Source organism: Macaca fascicularis, chromosome 15 (assembly GCF_037993035.2).
Source record: "Macaca fascicularis isolate 582-1 chromosome 15, T2T-MFA8v1.1".
NCBI lineage: Eukaryota > Metazoa > Chordata > Mammalia > Primates > Cercopithecidae > Macaca > Macaca fascicularis.
Genome location: NC_088389.1, coordinates 18637766 through 18647483, shown reverse-complemented (window position 1 = coordinate 18647483; position 9718 = coordinate 18637766). Strand labels below are relative to the sequence as shown.

The following is a 9718-nucleotide window of genomic DNA, read 5'->3' as shown; positions in this document are numbered from 1 at the left end:
CCACGCATGGCTAATATTTTTCCTCAAGTCAGTACATTTTATTTTATTTTTTAAATTGCTCCTTTTTGTTTTTTATTTTTAATTTTTGTGGGTGTATTGTAGGTGTATACATTAAATATTTATGGGGCATATGAGATATTTTGATAGATGCATACAATGCGTAGTAATCACATCAGGGTAAATCGGGTATACATCCCCTCAAGCATTTATCCTTTGTGTTACAAACAATCTAATTATACTCTCTTAGTTATTTTAAAATGTACACTTAGGCTGGACATGGTGGCTCACACCTGTAATCCCAGCATTTTGGGAGGCTGAGGCGGGCAGATCACCTGAGGTCAGGAGTTCAAACCAGACTGGCCAACATGGTGAAACCCTGTCTCTACTAAAAATACAAAAATTAGTCAGGCCTGGGGTGCTTGCCTGTAGTCCCAGGCAACTTGGGACTGGGAGGCTACTTGGGAGGCTGATGTGGGAGAATTGCTTGAACCCGGGTGGCAGAGGTTGTAGTGAGCCGAGATCAAGTCATTTCACTCCAGCCTGGAAGACAGAGCAAGACTCTGTCTCAAAAAGATAATAAATCGACCAGGCACTGTGGCTCACGCCTATAATCCCAGCACTTTGGGAGGTGGAGGTGGGCGAGTCACCTGAGATCAGGAGTTCAAGACGAGCCTGGCCAACATGGTGAAACCTAGTCTCTACTAAACAAACAAACAAACAAAAATTAGCTGGGTGTGGTGGCACATGCCTGTATTCCCAGAGAGATGGAGGTTACAGTGAGCCGAGATCATGCCACCATACTTCAGCCTCAGTGACAGAGACTCTGTCTCAAGAAAAAAAAAAAAAAAAAAAAAATTGGCCGGGTGCAGTGGCTCACACCTGTAATCCCAACACATTGGGAGGCCGAGGCGGGTGGATCATCTGAGGTCGGGAGTTCGAGACCAGCCTGGCCAACATGGAGAAACCCCGTCTCTACTAAAAATACAAAATTAGCCGGGCGTGGTGAGACACGCCTATAATCCCAGCTACTGTGGAGGCTGAGGCAGGAGAATCACTTGAACCCGGGAGGTGGAGGTTGCAGTGAACCGAGATCGTGTCATTGCACTCCAGCCTGGGCAAAAAAAAGTGAAACTCCATCTAAAAAAAGAAAAAGATTACCCTCCCTCCAGCCTGGGTGATAGAGCAAGACTCCATCTCAACAAAATAAATAAATAAGTAAATAATAATAAAAATAAATAAACAAATAAATAAAAATTCCCCTCCTTTTGACCCAGCAATTCCACAACTAGAAATTTACTCCTAGAAATAATTTGGCGAATGCAAAAAAAAAAAAAAAAAAGTGCACAAGGATGTTCACGTAGTGGTGAGGTTGGTGGCGTTTACAAGGGCAACGGATTGGAAGTTGCCAAGATGACCAACAATGGGATTAGGAGAGTAAAAGGCACACAATCAGGGCTCCGGGCATTCTTGAGTAAATGACTGAAATTGTGCTTCCACTTATTTTATTCTCATACATGTCATCCTCATGTGAGCCCTGTTATTATCTCCACTTTCCAGATGAAGGAACAAAGGCTCAGAGAAGGGCACAGGCTACTGGTGGCAAGCCAGAACTCATGCTCAGCTGGGTGAACAAAGGAAGCCAGGAGTCTGAGTAAGAATAAAGGAAATCAGGGAGAAGTCTCCAGCAAGTCATTCCTTTGCTTATTGCCTTTATTAAGCCCTCACCCCCAGGCATGCTCTGTGCTCACAATGGCAGCCACTGCTGTGAATCCTTTTTATTTTTAAGTTTTATTTTTTTATTTTTTATTTTTTATTTTTTGTCTTTGAGAGTCTTACTCTGTCCTCCAGGCTGGAGTGCAGTGGCGTAATCTCAGCTCACTGCAACCTCCGCCTCCCAGGTTCAAGTGATTCTCCTGCCTCAGCCTCCCAAGTAGCTGGGATTACAGGCGCCCACCAGCATGCCTGGTTAATTTTTGTATTTTTAGTAGAGATGGGGTTTCGCCATGTTGGCTGGTCTCGAACCCCTGACCTCAGGTAATTCACCTGCCTCGGCCTCCCAAAGTGCTGGGATTACAGGCGTGAGTCATCATGCTTGGCCCTCAAATACTCTTTTACTTTTCCTGAAAGGGAAGAGAGCAGGTGTCCCAGGCCCCAGGCCTCACTCTCATAAGCAGTAGGATATGGTGGTCATGAAGACAGACTATGGCGCCAACATGCCTGGGCTCATATCCTCCCAGCTCCACCTCTTACTAGTGGTGTGATCTTGGACAAGTGACTTAACTTCTCTTGGCCTCAGTTTCCCCATTTGTAAAATGGGGATAATAACAATAATGCCTACCTCATAGGGTTGTTGTGAAGGTTAAACAAATATTTGTAAAGAACATAGAACAGTGCCCAGAACATAGTATGCCCTGTATCAGTAATTTTTTTTTTTTAGACTGAGTCTCATTCTGTTGCCCAGGCGGGAACACAGTGGCCCGATCTCGGCTCACTGCAAGCTCCACCTCCTAGGTTCACGCCATTCTCCTGCCTCAGCCTCCCAAGTAGCTGGGACTGCAGGCACCCGCCACCACGCCAGGCTAATCTTTTTTGTATTTTCAGTAGAGACGGGATTTCACCGTGTTAGCCAGGATGGTCTCAATCTCCTGACCTCGTGATCTGCCCGCCTCGGCCTCCCGAAGTGCTGGGATTACAGGCGTGAGCCACCGTGCCTGGCCAGTATTTGTTTTTTAAAAAATCCACACACACAGTCCACATACACATATAACCATGACGAAAATGTTTGAGAGGCGGGCGGAGTGGCTCATGCCTGTAATCCCACCACTTTGGGAGGCTGAGGTGGGTAGATTGCCTGAGGTCAGGAGTATGAGACCAGACTGATCAACATGGGGAAACCTCGTCTCTACTAAAAATACAAAATTAGCCGGCGTGGTGGCGCATGCCTGTAATCCCAGCTACTCGGGAGACTGAGAGACTGAGGCAGGAGAATCGCTTGAACCCGGGAGGTGGAGGTTGCGATGAGCCGAGATCGCGCCATTGCATTCCAGCCTGGGCAACAAGAGCGAAACTCTATCTCAAAAAAAAAAAAAAAAAAAAAAAAGAAGAAAAAGAAAAAAGAAAAAGAAAAAAAAAGAAAAGAAAATGTTTGAGAGTAATTTGAGCAGCATATATAAAAACTTTTTTTTCTTTTTGAGATAGGGCCTTGCTCTGTCACCCAGGCTGGAGTGCAGTGCCTTGATCACAGCTCGCTGCAGCCTTGACCTCCGAGTTCAAGTGATTCTCCCACCTCAGCCTCCTGAGGAGCTGGGACTATAGGTGTGCACTACCATGCCTGGCTAATTAATTTGTTTTTCTTTTTTTTGGTAGAGACAGGGTCTCCCTAGGTTGCCCAGGCTGGTCCTGAACTCCTGGGCTCAAGCGATCCTCTCACCTTGGCCTCCCAAAGTGTTGCGATTTCAGGTGTGAGCCACCACACCCGGACCAAAATATTGAACACGCAGCACCGATTCAGCAACCCCAAGTGTGGGATCTGACAGACGCACTCATAGAAATTTGGCGGTCGCGGGCTATGGAGGGTAGCTCCTCAGATAGCGGAGCGCCGCCCGAGAGGCTGACGGAAGAGGCCAAGCCTCAGGGAGCCGCCTGGAGCAGGGACAGTGGCACTGTGTCCCAGAGCCGCAGCAGCGCCTCGGGGCGGTGGGAGGACGAGGGCGCGGAGGACGAGGGCGCGGAGGACGGTGCGCCGGGCCGCGACCTGCCGCTGCTACGCCGCCTGCCTGCTGTCCGGGGCCGGGGCGCGGCCCGAGGTCGAAGCCCTGGACGCGAGCCTGGAGGACCTGCTCACCAGAGTGGACGAGTTCGTGGACATGCCGGACATGCTTCGCGGCGACTTGTCCCCAGTCGTCAGCCAGGGCGTGCCGCGCATCCACGCGAAGGCCGCCGAGATGCGGCACATCTGCAGCAGGATCGACAGGCTGGAGGCCTTCGTGAGGATGGCGGGCGGCCGCCTAGCCAGGATGGAGGAGCAGGTCACCAAGGCCGAGGCCGAGCTGGGCGCCTTCCCCAGGGCGTTCCTCCTGCACACGATGAACGTGCCCTCGCTCTTTAGCAAGTCTGCTCCCTCGAGGCCACAGCAAGCAGGCTACGAAGCCCCCGTCCTGTTTCGGACCGAACACTACTTCCCTTGTTGTAGTGAAAGGCCTCAGCTCTGACGGCCTGACCACTGCGGCAAGAGGACCCCAGCTGAGGTGCTTACCTCCAGTACGAAGTGAATTGCAAATCCTGCTCATGGACATACATGATGTTGGAGTGTGGGATTTCAAGGTTTACGTTCTGCACACTCTCCGCAGTATATTCATGATTCAGTGTAGAATGTATAGACTTTATGCCTTCCAATTTTAAAAAAAGGGACGGGGTCTTGCTATGTTGCCCAGACTGGCTGGAAACTCCTGGACTCAAGTGATCCTTCCACCTCAGCCTCCCCGGTAGCTGGGACTCCAGGGTCGCCACCGAGCCCAGCCTGTGTCTTCCAGCTCTAATCAGAAAGCTGCTTGGCGAGGACATGGGGAATCAAACTGAATGAACTTTGCACGGTGGCAAAACTGTTATTTTTATGGATTTTACTACACGGCGTTACCTTTTCAAGATTTATATGTTTGTATAATCATAAGAAAATTGAGCCATTAAAGCCTTGTTATTATTCAAAAAAAAAAGAAATTCATAATGATAAATATTCAAGAATGTGAATTGCCATATTAATTGTAAGGACAAAAATTGGAGACAACACAGAGGTTCATCAAAGGGGAGTGGCTAAATCTGCTGTGATCCATCCACAGGGTGAATACTACCTCGGAGAAGAAAGAATGGGTTTTGTGTTTTAGGTTGAATCATCTGAAATTGCTAACATTTGACCATTTCTGACTTACAAAATGGCAAGATGGCAATTTTAGATGAGTTTAATACTATGCACTTGTGTTTGAGTAGATTGAGCTCTGGTAAGAAATAGACCCAGGCCAGAAGTGGTGGCTCACGCCTATAATCCCAGCACTGTAGGAGGCCAAGGTGGGCCCATCACTTGAAGTCAGGAGTTCAAGACTAGCCTGGCCAACATGGTGAAACCCCATCTCTACTAAAAATACAAACATTAGCTGGGTGTGGTGGCAGGCACCTGTAATTCCAGCTACTCAGGAGGCTGAGGCAGGAGAATCGCTTGAACCCGGGAGGTGGAGGTTGCAGTGAGCTGAGATCATGCCACTGCATTTCAGCCTGGGCAGCACAGTGAGACTCCATCTCAAAACAAAAACAAAAACAAATAGACCCAAATATGTACTGGTCTTCCATGAGGTCATTCAGGGACCCATGCTGAGGAAGCATCTGCATCTTCAACACAGGTTTTCCCACGCCTGTCGTGTTTAACTCCATCCCAGCTGATGCAACGTCTGAGCATGTGGCACAGTCCTTGGCCTATAGTGAGTGCCCGATAAATATGAATGTGGCAGCAGAGATACTCATCATGTCTCCTTCCTTTGCAACAGAATCCTAACTTAGCACCTGCTTAAGGGGAGACTGGGTGGTACATTTAGATTAATCTAAGTCATTTGCATTGGCCCTGTTCTCTTGCCAGTGATTGATTTCCACACAGAAACTGCCAGCGCCCCACGGTGTCCATCCAGTCTTACATGCTGACACACGGTCCCAGCTTTCGTCTCTCTTTGCCTGGTAGCTTTCTCTGGCAACCGGAACTAGCTCTGTGACTGTGTGTCCTGTAGGCTGGAAGTGCCAGAGACTTAAGGCCCACACTCCAGTGTGGCTTTCAACCAAAGACGGACAACACTGACTACCTGACCCCTCAGGCGTGGTAACCCTGACGTGAGTGTTCCATGCTGTCACGCAGAGCTCCCTAGTGGGATAATGCTCCAATTGCCCGCAGGGGCAACTTACCTGGTAATTGGCTATTTCCTCACCCAAATCTCATCTGAATTTTAATTCCCATAATCCCCGTGTGTCAAGTGGGGGACTAGGTGGAGGTAATTGGACCATGAGGGTGGTTTCCTCCATGCTGTTCTTGTGATAGTGATTCTCACGAGAGCTGATGGTTTTAGAAGCATCTGGCATCTCCCTTGCTTTCACTCACTCCATCCTGTCACCCTGTGAAAAAGGGGCCTGGTTCTCCTTCGCCTTTCACCATGATTGTAAGTTTCCTGAGGCCTCCCCAGCAACGTGGAACTGTGAGTCAATTAAACCTCTTTCCTTTGTAAATTGCCCAGTCTCAGGCAGTTCTTTATAGCAGCATGAGAACAGACCAATACACTGGCAGATTGTATTTCTCTGTATGCTCTTGCCGCAGTGGGCCACTGACCTTCCTCCGCCCTTGAACCTGGGCAGACCTTCATACCTGATGGCCAAAGTGATATTGCAAAATTTCTGAGGCTGCTCATAACAGGACACATGGCTTCCACCTGGCATTCTCTCCCCCCTTCTCTCTTTCTCTCTTGATGCTTGTCCGTGGAACCCAGCCTCATCATGTTGAGGAGCCCATGCCACCAGGAGAGGCCACGCGTGAGGGATTTTGGCTGACAGCCCCACCTAGGCCCCTAATGGATGGCCAGCATGGGTGAGTGGCAGCCTTCAGATGACGCCAGCCCCTAGCCTTTGAGTTTTGCAGCAGGAGCCCCAGACATTGTGGCATGGAGTCAATTCACCCTTGCTGTCTGCAGTCCTGAGCCATAGAAATCATGAGAAGTAACAAAGAATTATTGTTGTTTTAAGCTACTAGATTTTGGGGTCATTTTGTTACACAGCAATAAATAACCGATACAACCATGCGCCTTTTTATTTTTTTTTTTTTGAGACAAAGTCTCGCTCTGTCACCCAGGCTGGAGTGCAAGCACAATCGCAGCTCACTGCAACCTCTGCTTCCAGGGTTCAAGTGATTCTCCTGTCTCAGACTCCCAAGTAGCTGAGACAACAGGTGCGCACAACCATGCCCAGCTAATTTTTTGTATTTTTAGTAAAGACAGGGTTTCACCATGTTGGCCAGGCTAGTCTCAAACTTCTGACCTCAGGTGATCTGCCAGCCTTGGCCTCCAAAAGTGCTGGGATTACAGGCATGAGTCACTGTGCCAGGCATGCCATGCACCTTTTATTTGTTGCTTCTCCTTCCTTATTTCCCCACACACCTTCTCGTTTTTCGTAGGATCACCTCCCAAATCAACCATCTACACTCCGGTTCTTATCTCAGTGTCTTTCTGGGGGAAACCAGTCAAGGTACACATTATTTGGAAAAGATACACATAGAAAAAGGACAAACAGACAATTACTGACTTCTTTGGGAGTGAGTTCAATAACCAGAAACTTTACTTTGTATTCAATACATATCTGAATTATGTACATTTTCAACAATTCTTCATTATACATTATACAGGGTCTGCTCTGTCTCCCAGGATGGAGTGCAGTGGCACGATCATGGCTCACTGCAGCCTCAATCTCCCAGGCTCAAGTGATCCTCCCACCCCAGCCCCCCAAGTAGCTGGGACTACAGACATGTGCCACCATGCCCAGTTATTTTTTAAATTTTTATTTATTTATTTACTTATTTATTTTGAGACAGAGTCTCACTCTGTCGCCCAGGCTGGAATGCAGTGGCATGATCTTGACTCACTGCAAGCTCTGCCTCCCGGGTTCATGCCACTCTCCTGCCTCAGCCTCCCAAGTAGCTGGGATTACAGGCACCCGACACCACATCCGGCTAATTTTTTCTATTTTTTAGTAGAGACAGGGTTTCACCGTGTTAGCCAGGATGGTCTTGATCTCCTGACCTCGTGATCTGCCCGCCTCGGCCTCCCAGAGTGCTGGGATTACAGGTGTGAGCCACCACGCCCAGCCTATTTTTTTAATTTTTGTAGAAATATTTTGTAGAAATACTTTGTAGAAATATTTTTGCTGTGTTGTCCAGGCTGGTCTCAAACTCCTGGCCTCAAGTGCTGGGATTATAGGTATGAGCCACTACACCCAGCCTATCATTAAAAGTTTTGTTTTAATTTTAATTTTTGTGAGTACATAGTAGTGTATATACTTTCATTTTAAAAAATACAAAAAAGGCCGAGCGCAGTGGTTCATACCTGTAACCTCAGTACTTTGAGAGGCTGAGGTGGGTAGATCACCTGACGTCAGGAGTTTGAGACCAGTCTGACCAACATGGCGAAAAACCCTGTGTCAGCTAAAAATACAAAATTAGCTGGGCATGGTGGCTCACACCGGTAATCCCAGCTACCCCGGGAGGCTAAGGCAAGAGAATCGCTTGAAAACCGGAGGCAGAGATTGCAGTGAATCGAGTTTGTGCCACTGCATTCCAGCTTGAGTGACAGAGGGAGACTGTCTAAAAATAAATAAATAAATAAAAATATGAAAAATTTCCATGAAACCCCGAGTCATAAATTTCATGGTACACATAAAATGTGCCATTGTCAGCATTCTAATTGTGCAGTTAAGTGGCTTTAGGGACATTCACATTGCTGTGTAGCCATCATCAATGTCCATCTCCAGGACTTTTTCACCAAAAAAAAACACCAAAAAAAAAGGCTGAAACTCCGTACCTAAGAAATGCTCACTCCCGCAGAGCTTGCAGTGAGCTGAGATCTGGCCACTGGACTCTAGCCTGGGCGACGGAGAGAGACTCCATCTCAAAAAAAAAAAAAAAAAAAGAAATGCTCACTCCCCAATCCTCCCACAGCCCCTGGCGGCCTCCATTCTACTTTCTGCCTCTATGAATTTGACATGAATTTGACTGATCTAGGGACCTCATGTAAGTGGAATCAAAATGACAGTATTTGTCCTTTTGTTTTACCATTTGGCTTATTTCTTGCAGTACAGTGGTTTCTTAGAGTGGTTTCCCAGGCTCACTCTTGTGGTCACTACCACCGATGGCCATGCTCCCTGGCACAAAACCTGCACCTGCCCTGTGCAGGTGTGGCTGGTGGACGTGGCTGGGGAGCAGGGTGGGCAACCGTGGCAGGACCATACACTTCGTTCCGGACCAGCTCTCTGCACGGCCCCTTCCCCAGTCCTGAGCAGAATTGCCGGGCGAGGGTTAATCAACATTCAGTCATGTTTCCAAGTTTAAATGGAGCATTTGTTTAATTATGTGTAAGTAGCAATACATTGTGGCCATTATCTAAATCACTATTTTATTTCCTGGATGTGGTTTCATAATGCAGGGTTTCTGCTGCAGCCTAGCATCATTAACAGAGAAGAGTTAATGAATATAAAAGCGTAAAGGCTAATTACACTTTAATTTACAATCATGGTCTCATTTTGGGACCACATGAAATCTGTTTTGAAAACAATTAAAAAAAAAAAAAACCCACTCTTGCCCTGGTAAGTGGAGGGACCCCGGCCAGGAGCTCAGCTCTGGCTGCCGTGTGGTGACTGAGCAGCGTGGGCTGGCACCAGTCCCCGCCCTGGCGCCATTACTGGGAGGCTGACGAGGCCAAGTTCAGCGCCCTGTGACTCTGCCTTTTGTTTCCAGCAATTTTCCTCCCGCCTTCAATGACTGCTTGTGTGGCTGCCTTCGAGAATTGGGGAACCCCATCTGCAGCCCCTGTGGTGTGCCCATGTTGCTTTCATGTGGCCTCACCTAGAGGGAAGCTGGTTGAAATTACCTGGCTTTTTCAAAACCAGGTGGGGAGGAGGGAGTTGGGGTCAGGGACACTGACGGTTA

General features: G+C 48.0%; 1 pseudogene; it reads left to right on the top strand.

The window, feature by feature from the left end:
- The first annotated feature begins 3568 nt into the window (after positions 1 to 3568).
- Positions 3569 to 4716, top strand: LOC102138552 (biogenesis of lysosome-related organelles complex 1 subunit 4-like; annotated as a pseudogene).
- Positions 4717 to 9718: the final 5002 nt, after the last annotated feature.